The 17,942-nt window shown below is 37.8% G+C and overlaps 1 long non-coding RNA gene across 1 annotated transcript in view; it reads right to left on the bottom strand.

The window, feature by feature from the left end:
* The window catches only part of LOC134756641 (uncharacterized), a 205,425-nt gene extending 189,242 nt beyond the window's left edge, over nt 1-16,183 (bottom strand). Inside the window, exon 1 of the long non-coding RNA XR_010129565.1 lies at nt 15,454-16,183. This is a non-coding gene — a long non-coding RNA (uncharacterized lncRNA). The remainder of the gene's footprint in view (nt 1-15,453) is intronic.
* Nucleotides 16,184-17,942: the final 1,759 nt, after the last annotated feature.

Below are 17,942 nucleotides of genomic sequence, written 5' to 3'. Positions count from 1 at the left end.
TTGATAGTACCTGCTGATAATTTCCTCAATGCTTGTTAATAAGCTGTCTACGTACTGGTGGGTAGGGAGAAGAATCAAGAAGAACTTGTTGACTTTGTACATCCTCAACCTCAGATGATGTCATCAGATAATCAGTAAGATGAACAAGACCAGATCTGTTACTTTATGGCTGAATATTGGCTCACCTGCCGAAAGCTCCAGATTCTCCAGGGTTCTGATGTCAAAATGGTACATAGTGAGAGAATTGTTGTGTGAACCTGAAGTGGGTCTCCCAGGGTAAGTTTCACTCATACATAGACTCTTACATCTGCTTCCTTCATAGAGTGTACTGAAGAAGCCTATTGGAAAAGGCTACATCAATTGAACAATAAGGGACCAAGGTATTATATGTCTGGGAGAAAAAAATAATCAGCAATTCTCCACAGCACCCAAGACTTGTGGTGCCCTTGAAGAAAAAAGAACTTCGGCAGTTCAATGACTCTACTATCAGAAAATATACTTAACAGAGACATAAGAAACTAGGGATTTCTCCACATTACCAAAATGTAGCCCAGTATAGGAGACCTTTTTTTCCATCTTTCTCTCCCATCCCAGAGGAGCTAGAACTAGAGGTCGGGAAGCATAACCAAATTGCTTCTCCTACTGATGGGACTTACGCTATAGACAAGTAAAGGTGCAGAATCTATCTTGAATATCATTATGGATCCAAGAAAAAGAGATTTTTTTTTTCCTGCTGCTGGTTTGAAGGCAGTAGTCATTGGAAAAATTTTACAAAAATTATATTTGTAGCTTGCTGGATACCAGTCATTCAGTAAACCAGTGCACATGTATGCGAAGGAGAGAGTGGTATTAGGTAAACACTGAGAGTGTCAACCTAAAGTAATCAAAAGGGTTAGAATCCAATTTAAAGGGAGTTTATTCAAGTGAAAACTGTGAGGATGAACCACCCTGAAGAGCAACTCAAAGGAATGGAGCCAGTGATCTAAAGTAGGAAAGTTAAGGCTTCATTTATAGAGGCAGAGACAAGAGTTTTTAGCAGGATGACAACATTTTTAAAAAATATTTTAAGTTCTGGGACACAAGTGCAGAACAGGCAGGTTTGTTACATAGCTATACACGTGCCATGGTGGTTTGCTGTACCCATCAACCAGTCATCTATGTTGGGTATTTCTTCTAATGCTATCCCTCCCCTAGTTCCCCACCCACCGACAGGCTCCAGTGTGTGATATTCCCCTCCCTGTGTCCATGTGTTCTCATTGTTCAACTCCCACTTATGAGTAAGAACTTGTGGTGTTTGGTTTTCTGTTCCTGTGTTAGTTTGCTGAGAATGATGGTTTCCAGCTTCATTTATGTCCCTGCAAAGGACATAAACTCATCACTTTTTATGGCTGCATAGTATTCCACGGTGTATACGTGCCACATTTTCTTTATCCAGACATTTTTTATACAAGACGGACAAGTAGTTACAGCAATTTGATTCGTTATAGGCAGCGTTTCCTTTTGGAAAGGGTACATTTAACACCTTTTACAGGGGGTCTAATAGCCGTGGGTTTTCTGTCATCTGTTCTAAGCAAAGCAGGACAACAAAGGGGAAGTTAATCTATAACAAGAATCATTAATTAAAAAGGCAGGAGGTTTTTGTCCCTGATGTCATTTAATTCTCTCTAGTCATTGTACAGAGCAAGAAAAATAAGAAAGCTAGTTAATCTATAATATGAGAAACAGAAATTGTAACCATATATGACTCAGATCATAGACACATCTCCCTTAAGACAAAGTATTTGGGGAGTTCCAACAGCTTTTAACTTGCATTTATTTTCATATGGGAAAAAGGGAAAAAGAAAAGAAAAAAAATCTCAGAATTATGGACCAGCAGCATTTTAGAATAAGCACAGATTATTATACATAATCTTGGTTATATACTAGAGGAAGATTATTTCTTTTATCATTTATAGATCATCTGGAAACTTCTCAGAAATGCAAAATCTTGGGCACTTCTACACAACTACAACAGAGTTTCTCAAAATTTATCATACATAGAACTATGTAGAGAATTTGATAAAACAGATTCCTGGACCCATCTCAGAACCTCTGAATCAGTTGTTCTAGGGTGGATCCAGAGATTCTGTATTTCCAATATGCTCCCAAGTAATGTTTTTTTTACTCATCTATAGATCACATTTTAGGTCTGTAAGACAGGAAGAAGCTAAATACTAGTAATTATCTACTTAATAGATTTTCAAAAGAATTAAATATTATCTAAACAAGAGGAAAGTAGAGAGGTATTTTCCTTTACCTACTTCCAACCATCATGTCCACTTTACTATAAAACAAAAGGCTAATTTTCTTGCTTATTTTCTAGAAATAAATAATAGTTACTCATCAATACATCATGTAATAATTAAGGAGCTGGAGAAAGAATATCTAGCCAAATGTGAAAACAAAATCCAAACAAACCCAAGAAGATAACAATATATATATCCATACTTAATTTCGTTCATTCTTCTATTCTCCTATTAGTCTTTGTGTGTGTGTGTGTGTGTGTGTGTGTTATACATTTACCCCAGCATTTCTTGTGGCAAGCTTTCATTATTTTACTGCCTTAATAAGTCTCTGAGTGTATTCTCTTAACACCTCACCTTTCTCTTTCACGAGATCTAAAGTAAAAAAAAGTAACTGAGTAACATCTAATAGAACTGAAAAACTACATAAAATAAGCTGCATATTTTGCAAAAATCCCAGGCCTATTTATGAAAATGTAAAACTTGCAAACTTTTTTCATAAGGCTAGAAAATAAAAACACATGAGAAATAATCATACCCTGCCTATGTTATGAAAATCTAGCACCCACAAAGAAAGCAACTGCTGTTTTCTTTTTGTGTGAAGAAATGTTCAAAGAGACCCTTTGATGAGAAATTGGGTGAGGTATCTGAGATGAAAGATAAGACAGAAAATTGTGCTCAGTCTACCCTCACCCCAACAGTCTTATCTGAGATTCTCTCTAGAGATCAGCTAATGTTTTCTCCTTTCTCAGCATGGAAGTGACAGGAGAAGCTGAAGGCTGGCGAGGAATCATAAAAGTGAGTTTCAACAGCTTCTTCTCCCCATAGCAAACATTACCATTAACAATAGCTGAGGGTTTCACCACTCTGCAATGTGAACTCTTTGAAATAAAGTTTATAGATAAACATACTGATAGACTACGTAAACCAATAATTAGATTATATTCCAAACAGCACATGCCTTCGGTCTATGGGATGGAAATTAGGAGAACAAATCTAAGTAGAAAATACTAACATTTATTTTTCACATGGAGCTAAATGACCACCTAGATTTTTGACAAAGAAGCACCTCTGTTTTCTTTAAAGGATAAAAATTAAGACCTATTTCTATTAGAGCTAATATTTGTATGTTCCTGTGACACTGTTCTTGTGCTTAAACCTGGAGGGTATTCCATAAATGTTTGCTGATTCTACTTGATATCACTGCTCCTTTGCCTCCTTCACTTACAAAATCATTTATCCCCGGATAGGAAGATGTCAGACAGCTCTCCAATTATAGCATTCTCTGCCTATTTAGATACCAAACTAAATACTAAGCTAAAACCCAAGATTCAAGCCCTTCAGAGTAAAGCATCAACAAAAAGTATTAGGTTGGTGAAAAAGTAATTGCAGTTTTTGCCATTAAAAATTAATGGACGACAAAAACTGCAATTACTTTTGCACAAACGTATAGTTTTTTTTTATACTATTGTTACAGGTTTCAAATATTTTCTAGTATTTTCTGTTGAGGTTTCTGCCATTAAAAGTAATGGCAAAAGAAATTGGAATTTAAGAAAAGAAATTAAAAGTAATGGCAACTGGAATTTAAGGAAAGAAATGGCGAAAACTGGAATTTAAGGAAAGAAATGGCGAAAACACAATTACTTTTGCACCATCCTATAGTTGAAAATTTGTTCACATGGAAATCTTATAGCTATTTTTACAGCACAAGGAGATGACGTTTTTTGTCTCACTAAGGCTGCTGGGAACAGCCTTCATATGTGCTTCATTATATGTGATTAGCTTTAAAATAAATGCCTTGTATCTTTACTAATAGGTTTGCATTTCCTTATCCCAATTTTATTTAAACTAGAGTCCTATTCGAAAGGTCTATTAATGGTAAAGCAATTTTATTTTCTATGAGATGCATATTGCTATTTTTCACTCCTGGTGCTTTTAAGAGGGGGCATACATTGACTTGACTCTATTATATCATTAAAAAAATAAAGCAAGCATCCCTTTGAAGCAGGCTAAGGGTTTGGGAAAGAAAACAACTTACTTTCAGGACTTTCATTTTGGGTAAAGCTACCATCATCTCTTGGATAGCCTACTGTAATAGCGTCCTACAGAAATAATCTCCTTATTCCATGTTGCTCATATTCAATCTATTCTCCAACAGCAGTCAGAATAATCTGCTAAAAATACAAGTAAGATCCCATCACTCTCATGCTTTTAAAGCTCTCTGGCTTCTTTTACTCTTATTATGATCTAAATCTCTTACCATGGCCAACATCATCTAGCCTTTCCTATTTCTAAGGTCTCTACCACTATCCCCTCCATTTATTCTGCTTCAATCCCACTGGCCTTTATGGTTTTTGTTTTGTTTTGTTTTTGAGCATGTTGATTACAGTGTATCCTCAAGGCCTTTGTTCTCATTATTTCTAGAACCTAGAATGTTCTTCTACAGTTATTTACATGGCTCTTCCCCCTACACACACTATAGCCAGATCTCTGTTTAAATATTCTCTTGCCAGAGAGGCCCTATTTACTACTACAATTAAAATAGCCCCTGCAACTCTAGACCTTCACACTGATCTACTATTTCATGGTGAATATCTGAATATTTATATATATTCAGAAATTAAACCTGTGTGTGTGTTTGTGTGTGTATGCATATACATTTTTGTCTTTCTCTGTCATTGTACTATATGCTCCAGGGTATATTCTGGGTTTGCTCAGTTAATCCACAGCATCTGGAACAATACATGGGTACATAGTAGGCACACAATCAGTGTTGAGTGAATAAAGAGGAGGAAGCAAGAAAACATATATATGTTCAACAAAGCCTGAGGAGTATTCTCAGAGCTCAAGAACTGAATAAAGATAGTGCATTCATTAATGGTATGGTCCACTCATAGACATCCTTATTTTTACTTATGACTAACTCATCACACTCCAATAAACTGACTTCCCCAAACACATCTTGAGAAATGGTACTGAATCACTACTAATTGTTATTTCCTAAAGAACACTTACAGCCAAAATGCCTAAATGGTCATTTGAGAGAGGTCCCACATTGTAATCAATGTCAGAAATGTTAATGTTTAAAAAAGCAAATAGGGAATAATGTATGTGCACACATCTGATAAAGTTTAACTAATCAAAAAATAAATAAATAAATGACTCTTTTTTTCTAGCCCTTCCAGTAATGGTTGAGTAGACTGCATAAATTATATCATACTACTATTTCCTACTATAAATTTCCTAGTATTAATAAAAACAATCATAAACTCAGGACAATATATGTAAAACAACAGTTGAAAGGAACTGAGGAACAAAAAGAAAAAGGTAAAATTAGAGACACTATGACTATTGAATAAGAAGATCATACTCAGATTGTCTAAAGAAAATTAGAGTCATAGCCATGTAGAAGATAGAGATCAAGAAGAAAGCTGCAGTCCTATTGAACTAGGCAGTCAGATGTTGAAGTTTAGTCCTGAGTAAGAAACTGGAATTTAAGGAAAGAAATTCCGGACAAAGAAGAGAACATAAAGCGTGAGTATAAACTGTCACATAAGCTTGTACGTAAATTTGTGGCTGACATCTGAATTGTTCATACACAGGATGAGACTCCATACAGTTCATGAGAAACAACAGCTCTTAAGGAAGAAAGATCTTAGCACAGATTTCAATTGCTGCTGGCTGCTGGAAAGAAAGAGTTTGATGTTCATTTTAGGCCAAATTATAGGGCCCTAGTAGCCATCTCAGGCTTTCCACTGAATTCCCAGAAGGGTTATGCCTTATAATTAAAACCCGTATCTCAGAACTAAGGGTAACTCTCTAGGATTAACAGACAAAAGAGAAATAGATTGACCTATGTAAAGTAAAAGTTAAAGCTAACCCTCAGTAAAATCAAGATACTGTACTAATAACAGGCTGTTCCAAAAAAAAAAAAATCTTTACAACTTAGAGGCAGATAACAAAATTCAGTCTCTTCAACTTTAAAAAGTGAACATAAACGAATAAGCACTAGAAATAAAAATACAAGGGAAAATGTAATAACTAATCGTATACAGAACAGTATTCAATAGAAGCAGGTAAATGACACAGATTTTGGAATTAGTAGGAAATAACTTTAACATAACTTTATTACTTCTGCTTCTGACTATGGTGAAGTAACTGGGAGTGTTCTTGCCTTACTGCTGTAACCATCGAAAAAACTAGGCAAAATATTTAGACAACTTTTTTTTTCAGATTCAACAACAATCATTGTAGAATTGTGATCCCTAAGAAGAAGAGGAAAAGGAGAAGAGATCTATCTACAATTATCCTGGTTTCCTGCCTAAAGATAACATTTTAGAGCTCAGTGCACAGTAAGACAAGTAAAGCATTATTTTACTTTATTAAGTTATTATTAAGTTTAGGAGTGAGATATCACAGTTGAGGGAGGATAAGAAAGTTGGAAATTCAGAGTAATGAAGATGAGGGTGCTAAACCGAGAAAGAGGTCCAGAAAGTTGGTCAAGATTCCATTTTTTATGCTAAATTCTATGCCATGCATATGTAAGATGAAACTTCATGTGGCCAAGAAAAAAAATGACTAGGAAGCAGTAAGCTAAATGATTTTCAAAGCTCGTATTAGGCTACCAGAAACTGAGTTCCGGTCCATCAAAATGGACATTCTTTGTTTAACATGAAGGACACTAAATAAAATCCTCAGGAAAAGCATGACTTGGTAGTAGTGCTGATCTAGCTCTGCATCAAAAGCTTTTATAGCCCCACCATAACTAAATGAAAAAGAAAACTTGGAAAGATCAAACCGATTGCCAAATAATTTAATCACCTGTCAGAAGAAGGTCTAATATTTTTCTAAAAGATAACAAAACCAATCATTCCACCATGTAATATTCACAGTATTCAATGTTAAGTCAAACATTCCTAGTAATATAAAAAGGAAAATGTGACCCTAACCAAAAGCAAGTCAGTTCATAGAAATAGATGCAGACACGACAGACATAGAATTAACAGATAAAACCTTTTTTAAAAAGCTACTAAAAATATGTTTAAGGACTAAAGAATAGGAGAGAAATGAAACTTTTTTAAAAAGCATAAAATACAAAAAAATACAATATACAGAATGTAACATTAATTTGATGGGATAATAGAAACTTTCAGAGAAAATATCAATAAACTTATAGACATATTAATAGAAATTTAAAAAACTGAAACATATAGAGAAAAAAGACTAACAGTTACCAGAGCCTTTATACTTATGTAGTGATATCAAAAAGTCTAACACATGTATAATCAGAATCCCAGAAAGAGAAGAAAAAGGATGAAAACGTATTAGAAGAAATAATACAACAAAATTCTAGATTTAATGAAAAGTATAAACCTACTGATATGGTCTGGACATTTGTCCCCTCTAAATTGCATGTTCAAATGTGATCCCCAGTGTTGGAGGTGGTAAAACTGGAAAAGGGAACTTTTCCCTCATCCCCCTCACAGGGCATGTGATGGGGGAGTGGCTTGCTTCTTCAGTGCCACACTGGTCAAACCTCTAGGGGGAACATGCAGACAGGCAGGTTGTGGGGCTCTGACCCCATGGCAGTGCCTAGGGGTGAATGTTTACAGTTGAAGCCCCAGTAGGCCTGTGTTACGTGTGCTCTTTCAGTTTGGCCATCCTTAGGTGGCTTGTGTTAGTCAGCTCAATTAGACCTCCTGCTTTATCTCAAGGACAGAGGGCTTTCTATATCCCAGGGTTTCTTGCCTTGGTGTACCAGAAGAATCAGATCACACATGGGGTTGAAGAATGAGTGCAAGCTTTTATTCCAGTGGAAGCAGCTCTCAGAAGATGGGGGAGCCAGAAGGCAGACGGAGTGGAAGGCAGTTTGCCCCCGGAGTCGGGCCGCAAAGCAGCCCAGGCTCTCCTCCAACCACCCCGGCCAAACTCTGTGTCATTCTCCTAGTCAATGGCCTCCTGGCCTGCCAGCATCTGTGGGTGTGCTCTTCTGTCGGCGTGCTCCCATCCACGTTCCACTCGACATCCAGCCACTTGTGTGTTCTTCCACCGATATGTTCCTCTCAATGTCCAGCTGCTTGTGTGTGTGCCTGCTAGGGTCTTGGTGTTTTTATAGGCACAGGATGGGGGTGTGATGGGCCAGGGTGGTCTTTGAAAATGCAACATTTGGGCAGGAAAACAGGAATGCCTGTGTTCATCTAGGTCTGTGGGTACAGGCCCAGGGCTGGAGCTCTAGCCAGGGACCATGCCCTTCCCTTCCCCTCTCCCTTATCAGTGGGGCCTGGCAGGGGAAATTTGGATCATGGGGGCAGATCTCTCATGAAAGGCTTGGTTCACTCCCTGCAGCAATGAGTTCACACAAGATCTGGTTGTTCAAAGAAGTCTAGGACATCTCTCCTCTCTCTCTTGCTCAATCTCTCTCCTTAGCTCCCTCTCCCACCATGTGACACATCTGCCTCTGCTTCACCTTCTTTGTAAGTTTCCTGAGGCCCTCACCAGAAGCAGATGCCAGCACCATGTTTCTTGTACAGTCTGCAGAACCATCAACCAAATAAATCTCTGTTCTTTATAAATTACCATAGCCTCAAGTATTCTTTTATAGTCATGCAAAATGGACTAATACATTCACTAAGTCAAAACTCTCAATGGACCGCAAGTAGAACGAATTCAAAGAAACCACATAAAAGCAGGTTGTAATCAAAGTTCTAAAAATATATAAATAATAATAAAGGAAAAATTTTAAAACACCTTGACAAAAAAGACATATTATATAGAAAACTTTCTAGTGAGAAACGAAAAAAACAATCTTCAAAAATGAAGAGAAATAAGACTTAGACAAACAGCAGCTAAGATAATTTATGCTAAGCCAACCTATACTACATCAAATGATTAACAACAACAACAACAAACATTTCTAACACATAAGGAAAACTATGCCAGGTGAAAATTTGGATTTATACAAAGGAAAGAAGAGCACCAGACAAGAAAAATATATGTGAAATATAAAATATTTTTCATTTCAAAATATGGCTTAAAAGGTAATTGAGATCTCCTGGTTGTCCTCATGACAAGTAAATGCCATGCAAGTTGTCACTCCTGACCTTACAACACAAAGAAGCTGAACAAATTGAAAACCAAAATATTTTCATGGACTCATCAGAGGCCTGAAGTCACATGGAAAATATCACCATGAAATCTAAAGATATTCAGAGAAATATGGCAATCAAGATCTGCTTATCTGGAGCAGAAGCTACTGATGCCTCAAGTGGAAAGAAACTTAAATAGTGATTTTGACAAATTGCTGGAAGCTGAGTGCAGATTAGTCTAAGTGAGAAACCCCTGTTTGTTGCAGTCTTATGAAGGGCCCACATTTTTGCAGGCTTTCTCTCCAAAAACCCTACCAGGTTCTCAGAGTGAGGATCTGGAAGGACCCCCACATGGCTCTGGTAAGGGGAAGGAAACAGTAATCATGATGGAGCCTGGCAGCAATAACACAAGAAACTGGAAAGTGAAATTGTGACTATCTCAAGCCTTCAACACCTCTCTGTCAACAGCTGATAAACACAACCAGCTGAACATCATCAAGGATGTAGATAACCTAAACAGCACTGTCAATTAACTTGATCTAATTGATATTTATGGAATATTCCAGCTAGCAAAATTGGTAAAGAAAAATACACTCACACATAAATTGCCAGAAATGAAAGAGGTATATTTCAGAACATTAAAGATCATACAAACATTAAAGAGAAAAATAAGAAATCATTGTAAAACTATATGCCAATAAATCCAACAATTTAGATAGAATAGAAAATATCTTTGAACAATACAATTTACCAAAAAATAAAAGAAAAACAGAAAATCTGATTAATTCTATATCTACTTTGAAATACTGAATTCACACTTAAAACTTTAAAAAAATAAAATCCTAATGCCAACTCAGATGTTTTATTAGTACATTATGTTTAAGAGGAGAAAAAACCAACTTATGTAAACTATAAAAACACAGGAGGAGAGGACTAGTCCCAAAAAGTTTTATAAAGTCACATAACATTAATATCAAAACCTTGCAAGAATTTTATTTGATCTTTGAAATCACAGAAAGTAAATCATAGATCAATATTCCCTATAAATATAACAAAAATGTCTTCAACAAAATAGTAGAAAACTAAATGTAGCAATATGTAAGAATAATAATATACCAAGGACGAGTTACCACAAGAATATAAAGTTGATCCAACATTCAAAAATCGCATTATGTAATATTATGTAATTAACAGAATATTGAAGAAAAGAATCAGTAGAATAAAGACAATTAAACTTGTGGTAATCTCCATAAACACAGAAAAGGGATTTCACAATGAATCAACACACTCTCTTTTAAAATGTTAGGTAGGAGTAGACGAGAACTTACTCAACCTGTTAAAGGGCAACTTAAAAAGAAATTCCAATTAAAATATTGAACTTAATGGCAAACTACTGAAGGCTTTCCAATATTGGGAACAAAGCAAGGATATTTCCTCTCACCATTTATTTTCAATAATGTGCTAGAAGCATTAGCCAATGAAATACAGTAAGAAAAACAAATAAGACAAAGTTTAGAAAGGCATAGATAAAACTACTCTGATTTACAAATGATGAGATGTTATACAGAAAAGCCTAAGGACTCTGTAAAAAATAAGAGAGTATTTTCACTGCCTTAGAGTAGAAACACTTTTCTTAGGTATGGTTAAAAATATGAAAAAATATATATATATGAAAACAATATCAGGAAAAAAATCTGTATAAATTAAATTTCTACATAATTAAAATTTTATACTCATCAAAAAGTGCTGCTAAAAATAAGTTTGTAATATACAAGATCAATATTTTATAAATTAAGAATGAACAAAAATAGATCAATTGAACCAAACTGAGAGTCCAGAAATAGAACCACATACAGCCAGTCAATTTATTTTCAATGAAAGCAGCAAGGTAATTTAATGAGGAAAGAAAAGTCTTTTCAACAGAGTCCTGGAACAACTAGAAAGCTCTGTGAAAAATAATAAACCTCTTTGGCTATGTGGGCTCTTTATTGGTTTGATACGAACTATAAGATTATTTTTCCTAGTTCTGTGAAAATGATGGTGGTATTTTGGTGGGAATTGCGTTGAATTTGTAGACTGCTTTTGGCAGTATGGTCATTTTTACAATATCGATTCTACCCATCCATGACCATGGGATGTGTTTCCATTTGTGTTTGTCATCTATGATTTCTTTCAGCGTGTTTTATAGTTTTTCTTGTAGAGGTCTGTCACTTCCTTGACTAGTTACATTCCTAAGGATTTTATTTTCATTTTTTGCAGCTTGTAAAAGGAGTTGAGTTCTTTATTTGATTCTCAACTTGCAAAAAGAACAAATCTGAAGGCATCACATTACCTGATTTCAAACTATACTATAAGGCCATAGTCAACAAAACAGCATGGTACTGGCATAAAAATAGGCTCATAGATCAATGGAACAGAATAGAGAACAGAGAAATAAAAGCCAAATACTTACAGCCAACTAATCTTTGACAAAGCAAACAAAAACATAAAGTGGGGAAAGGACACCCTATTCAACAAATGGGGCTGGGATAATTGGCTAGCCACATGTAGGAGAATGAAGCTGGATTCTCATTTCTCGCCTTATACAAAAATCAACTCAAGATGGATCAAGGACTTAAATCTAAGACATGAAACTATAACAATTTTTGAAGATAACATCAGAAAAACCCTTCTAGACATTGGTTTAGGCAAATATTTTATAACAAAGAACTCAAAAGTGGATGTAACAAAAACAAAGATACATAGGTGGGACTTAATTAAACTAAAGAGCTTGTGCACAGCAAAAGGAACAGTCAGCAGAGTAAACAGACAAACCTCAGAGTGGGAGAAAATCTTCACAATCTACACATCTGATAAAGGACTAATATCAAAAATCTACCCAAAACTCAAACAAATTAGCAAGAAAAAAAACAATCCCATCTAAAAGTGGGCTAAGGACATGAATAGACAATTCTCAAAAGGTGATATGCAAATGGACAACAGGTATCTGAAAAAATGCTCAACATCACTAATGATCAGGGAAATGCAAATCAAAACCACAATGCGCTACCACCACCTCACTCCTGCAAGAATGGCCATAATCAACAAATCAAAAGATAATAGATGTTGGTGTGGATGCAGTGAACAGGGAATACTTCTACACTGCTGGAGGGAATGTAAACTACTACAACTACTATGGAAAACAGCTTGGAGATTCCTTAAAGAACTAAAAGTAGAACTACTATTTGATCCAGAAATCCCACTACTGGGTATCTACGCAGGGGAAAAGGAGTCATTATGTCAGAATGATATTTGCATACTCATGTTTATAGCAGCACAATAAGCAATTGCAAAACTGTGGAAACAGCCCAAATACCCAACAGTCAACTAGTGGATAAAGAAACTGTAGTATATATCTATGATGGAATACTACTCAGCCATAAAAAGGAACCAATTAATGGCATTCACAGTGACCTGGATGGGATTGGAGACTATTATTCTAAGTGAAAAAACTCAGGAATGGAAAACCAAACATCGTATATTCTCACTCATAAGTGGGAGCTAAGCTATGAGGATGCAAAGGGATAAGAATGATGCAATAAACTTTGGGGACTCTGGGGGAAAGTGTGGGAAGGGGGGTGAGGGATAAAATACTACAAATTGGGTGCAGCACATACTGCTCAGGTGATGGGTGCACCAAAATCTCACAAATCACCACTAAAGAACATAATTTTGTAACCAAATAAAAAATTAAAAAATAATAATAAACCTCAATCTTTACATCAAATGATGAACAACATTTCATTAATTATATCATACACCTAAACATTTAAGCTAAAACTATAAAAAAGTCAACATAAAAAATAGAGAACATATTTTTATATTGAAGTGATAAATATTTCTTAGAACTCAAACAGCATTAGGCCGGGTGGGGTGGTTCACGCTGTAATCCCAGCACTTTGGGAAGCCAAGGCAGGTGGACCACGAGGTCAGCAGTTTGAGACAAGCCTGGCCAATATGGTAAAACCCTGTCTCTACTAAAAATACAAAAATTAGCCCGGCGTGGTGGCGCACACCTGTAGTCCCAGCTACTTCAGAGGCTAAGGAAGAAGAAACACTTGAACCTGGGAGGTGGAGGTTGCAGTTAGCCGATATTGAGCCACTGCACTCCAGCCTGGGTGACAGAGTGAGACTCCATCTCAAAAAAAAAAAAAAAAAAAGAAAAAAAAAAAGGAAAAGAAAAGAAAACTCAAACAGAATTAACCATAAAAAGTAAGGACTAATTAAACTACAACACTATTAAAATTTTCTGCTCATTAAAATATGTTATTTAGAAAATAAGGCCAGATGCAGTGTCTCACACCTGTAATCCTAGCACTTTGGGAGGGTGAGGAAGGCAGATCACCTGAGGTCGGGAGTTGGAGACCCGCCTGACCAACATGGAGAAACCCCGTCTCTACTAAAAATACAAAATTAGCCAAGCTTGGTAGCACATGCCTGTAATCCCAACTACTCGGGAGGCTGAGGCAGGAGAATCGCTTGAACCCGGGAGGCAGAGGTTGCAGTGAGCCCAGATCGTGCCATTGCACTCCAGCCTGGGCAACAAGAGTGAAACTCCGTCTCAAAAAAGAAAAAGAGAAGAAAAATAAGAGTTACAAGTTAGAGAAAATATTTGCATACATATATCATAAAAAAACTAGTGTATGGAATAAATGGGAACTTCAATTCAATAATAAAAGGCAAACAGCATAATAAAAATGATAATTAAATTGGACACTTTACCAAAGAAAATTTATGGATTTTTGGAAAGTACTAAGAATGCAGTCAAAATTAATACTCATTAGGTAAATACAAACTGCAAATTAAAACCACGGTGAGATATGAGTATATATCCATTAGAATGACCAAAATTAAATGGACTGAGCATTTCAAATTTTTATGAGATGCAATTTAATTGTAACTATCACACATTGATAGTACCAGTGTGTATTAATTATTTTTTTCTTGCTGCTGTAAAATAAAAATACTTCTTAGGGGCTTATAACAATACAAATTTACTGTCATGCAATTTTCGAGGTTAGTGGTCTGAATTCTAAAACCAAGGTATCAGCAGTGCTATCTTTCTTCTGGAGGCTTAGGACATAATCAATTTCTCTGACTTCCCTAGGTTCTAAAAGCTGCCTGCATTCTTCGGCTTATGGCTCCTTCTTCCATCTTTAAAGTGTATTATTCCAGCCTTTTCTCCCATCATCATATCTCCTCTCTCTGATTTTGACTTTCCTGCCTCCTTCTTATAAGGAATTACTTGTAATTAAATTAGGCCCACAAGGATAACCCAGGATAATCCCCCATGTCAAGATTCTTAATTTAATCACATCTGCAAAATCCCTTTTGTCATGTAAGGTAACATTTTCAAATTCTGGGGATTAGGATATCTTTAGAGGACCATGATTCCCTCTACTGTAGATTGTAAAATGTTATCTTAGGCTGTCTCATTAACTTAAGCAACTACCTCCCTTATAATTCAGGAATTCCACTCCTATTTGGTCAAGAAAAATAAAAGCATATGTGTATCAAAGCTTTGTCCAAGAATGTTCATAAAATCTTTATAATAGGCCCAAACTGCAAACAACATAAATGTCTAACAACAGATGAGCGTAAAAATTGTGATAAATTCATAATAAAACCCACTACAGGTTGAACATCTCTAATCTGAAAATCTATTCTAAAATCCAAAACTGTTTGAGCGCTGACATGATGCCACAAGTGGAAAAACTCCACACCTGACCTCATGTGATGGGTCACAGTCAAAACTTTGTTTAATGCAAAACATTATTTTAAAATATTGCATAAAATTACATTCAAACTATGCGTATGTGTATGAAACAAAAACAAATTTTGTGTTTAGACTTGGGTCCCATCCCCAAGATTTCTCATTATGTATATGCAAATATTAAAAAAAAACATTTTGAGTCCCAAGCATTTAGGATAAGGAATACTCAATCTGTATTCAGAAATAAAATAAAATGAACTAATGATACACAAACAACATGAATGAATCTTAAAAACAGAAACAAAAATATTATGCAGAATAAAAGAAGCCTTACCTGAAAACATCACATTCTGGTTGATTTCATTTACATGAATTTCTAGAAGTAGTAATTTAACACAATATGATAGAAATTCGAGTTGTGGTTGCCTCAGATGGCGGGGGTGGGAGGAAGGCACGGAGAGGAAGTGACTGCAAAGAGGCACAGGAGAACTTCCTGAGGTTACGAAGATTTCCTGTATCTGGTCTAGCATAGTGGTTATGTGTCCGGAATTGGTGGGTTCTTGGTCTCACTAACTTCAAGAATGAAGCCGAGGACCCTCCCGGTGAGTGTTACAGCTCTTAAGGTGGCGCGTCTGGAGTTTGTTCCTTCTGATGTTCGAATGTGTTTGGAGTTTCTTCCTTCTGGTGGGTTCGTGGTCTCGCTGGCTCAGGAGTGAAGCTGCAGACCTTTGCCGCGTTACAGCTCTTAAGGCGACGCCTCTGGAGTTGTTCGTTCCTCCTGGTGGGTTCGTGGTCTCGCTGGCTCAGGAGTGAAGCTGCAGACCTTTGCCGCGTTACAGCTCTTAAGGCGACGCCTCTGGAGTTGTTCGTTCCTCCTGGTGGGCTCGTGGTCTCGCTGGCTCAGGAGTGAAGCTGCAGACCTTCCCGAAGCTGCAGACCTTCCCGGTGAGTGTTACAGCTCATAAAGGCAGTGTGGACCCAAAGTGTGAGCAGTAGCAAGATTTATTGCAAAGAGCGAAGGAAGAAAGCTTCCACAGTGCGTAAGGAGACCCGAGCGGGTTGCCACTGCTAGCTCGGGCAGCCTGCTTTTATATCTGCCCCCCCCCGCCCCCACATCCTGCTGATTGGTAGAGCCGAGTGGTCTGTTTTGACAGGGCGCTGATTGGTGCGTTTACAATCCCTGAGCTAGACACAAAGGTTCTCCACATCCCCACCAGACTCAGGAGCCCAGCTGGCTTCACCCAGTGGATCCCGCACCGGGGCTGCAGGTGGAGCCGCCTGCAAGTCCCTGTGCCGTGCGCCCGCACTCCTCAGCCCTTGGGTGGTCGATGGGACTGGGCGCCCCGGAGCAGGGGGTGGCGCTCGTCAGGGAGGCTCGGGCCGCACAGGAGCCCATGGAGTGGGTGGGAGGCTCAGGCATGGTGGGCTGCAGGTCCCGAGCCCTGCCCCGAGGGAAGGCAGCTAAGGCCCGGTGAGAAATCGAGCGCAGCGCCGGTGGGCTGGCACTGCTGGGGGACCCAGTACACCCTCCGCAGCCGCTGGCCCGGGTGCTAAGCCCCTCATTGCCCGGGGCCGGCAGGGCCTGCCGGCTGCTCCGAGTGCGGGGCCCGCCAAGCCACGCCTACCCGGAACTCCTGCTGGCCCGCAAGCGCCGCGCGCTGCCCCGGTTCCCGCTCGCGCCTCTCCCTCCACACCTCCCTGCAAGCTGAGGGAGCCGGCTCCGGCCTAGGCCAGCCCAGAAAGGGGCTCCCACAGTGCAGCAGTGGGCTAAAGGGCTCCTCAAGTGCCGCCAAAGTGGGAGCCCAGGCAGAGGAGGCACGGAGAGCGAGCGAGGGCTGTGAGGAGGGCCAGCACGCTGTCACCTCTCAGTTATGTGGGTATTTACATTTGTCAAAACTCATCAAGCTGTGCACTTATAACTGCTACCTTTTATTACATGTAAATTCAACTGAAGTAAACTGTCCATTTCCTACCCAGATGCTTAGGGTTTTTAAGAGAAATAGATTTCAAAAGTGTGTGAAGAAAGAGGATAAAAAAATCTATTTTTAAAATTTCCAAAGCATTCTACACTTACTTTTTCATTGCCAAAGCAGATCACAAAGGAATGTGATTATTACACAAAAGGACCAAATAAAGGGACCAGGGATATTGCAGAGGTACTCAAAAATTTTATTTTATATCTACTTTTATGTACCTGACTATTAATTTTATTATTTCTTGAGGTTTTTGGGCATTGTGAAGGAAGAATACTATACCTCTCAGCCAGCTGCCTGAGGAGAATGCCTGGGACTGCATGTGCCTGGCCCATTTGAGAGAGAGCAGAGCTTTTCTGGCTCTGAGACTGCACACAGCCTGCTCAGCACGGGGCCTCTTCACTCCCAGCCTGTTCCCAGTACTGTTGAAATGTCCTAGAAAGTCTAGATAACTGCTTACGAATGGTCAAAGAAACAATTTCCTCTCTGACCACGTATTCTTTCTACCCCTTCCACATAATTTTTTTTCACTAAACCAAATTTTGCATCACTATGGCTTATCTTTATAATCTTGCTCTATTTTCTTGGGTTATCAGTTTCTCTACCTTGCCTGAACTCCATATTAAGATAATTTAATGATGCAATCAATGACATCTTAGAAATTAGTTTGTCAATATTCTACCCAAAGACAATAATACTGTGTACATTCAGAGTAGCCCTCATATTATGTATTTTTCTGTTCCTAAACTTAACTGATCTTTTTCTGATTTAGATCTCTGCATATCACTCTTTCTACCTTTTAGTTACACCCTCCCTGTTAAAAAGGTGAAATATTTTTATTCCTTTTTTA

Source organism: Gorilla gorilla, chromosome 11 (assembly GCF_029281585.2).
Source record: "Gorilla gorilla gorilla isolate KB3781 chromosome 11, NHGRI_mGorGor1-v2.1_pri, whole genome shotgun sequence".
Lineage (NCBI taxonomy): Eukaryota > Metazoa > Chordata > Mammalia > Primates > Hominidae > Gorilla > Gorilla gorilla.
The sequence above is the reverse complement of the archived record's forward strand: the minus strand, read 5'-3'. Positions and strand labels throughout refer to the sequence as shown.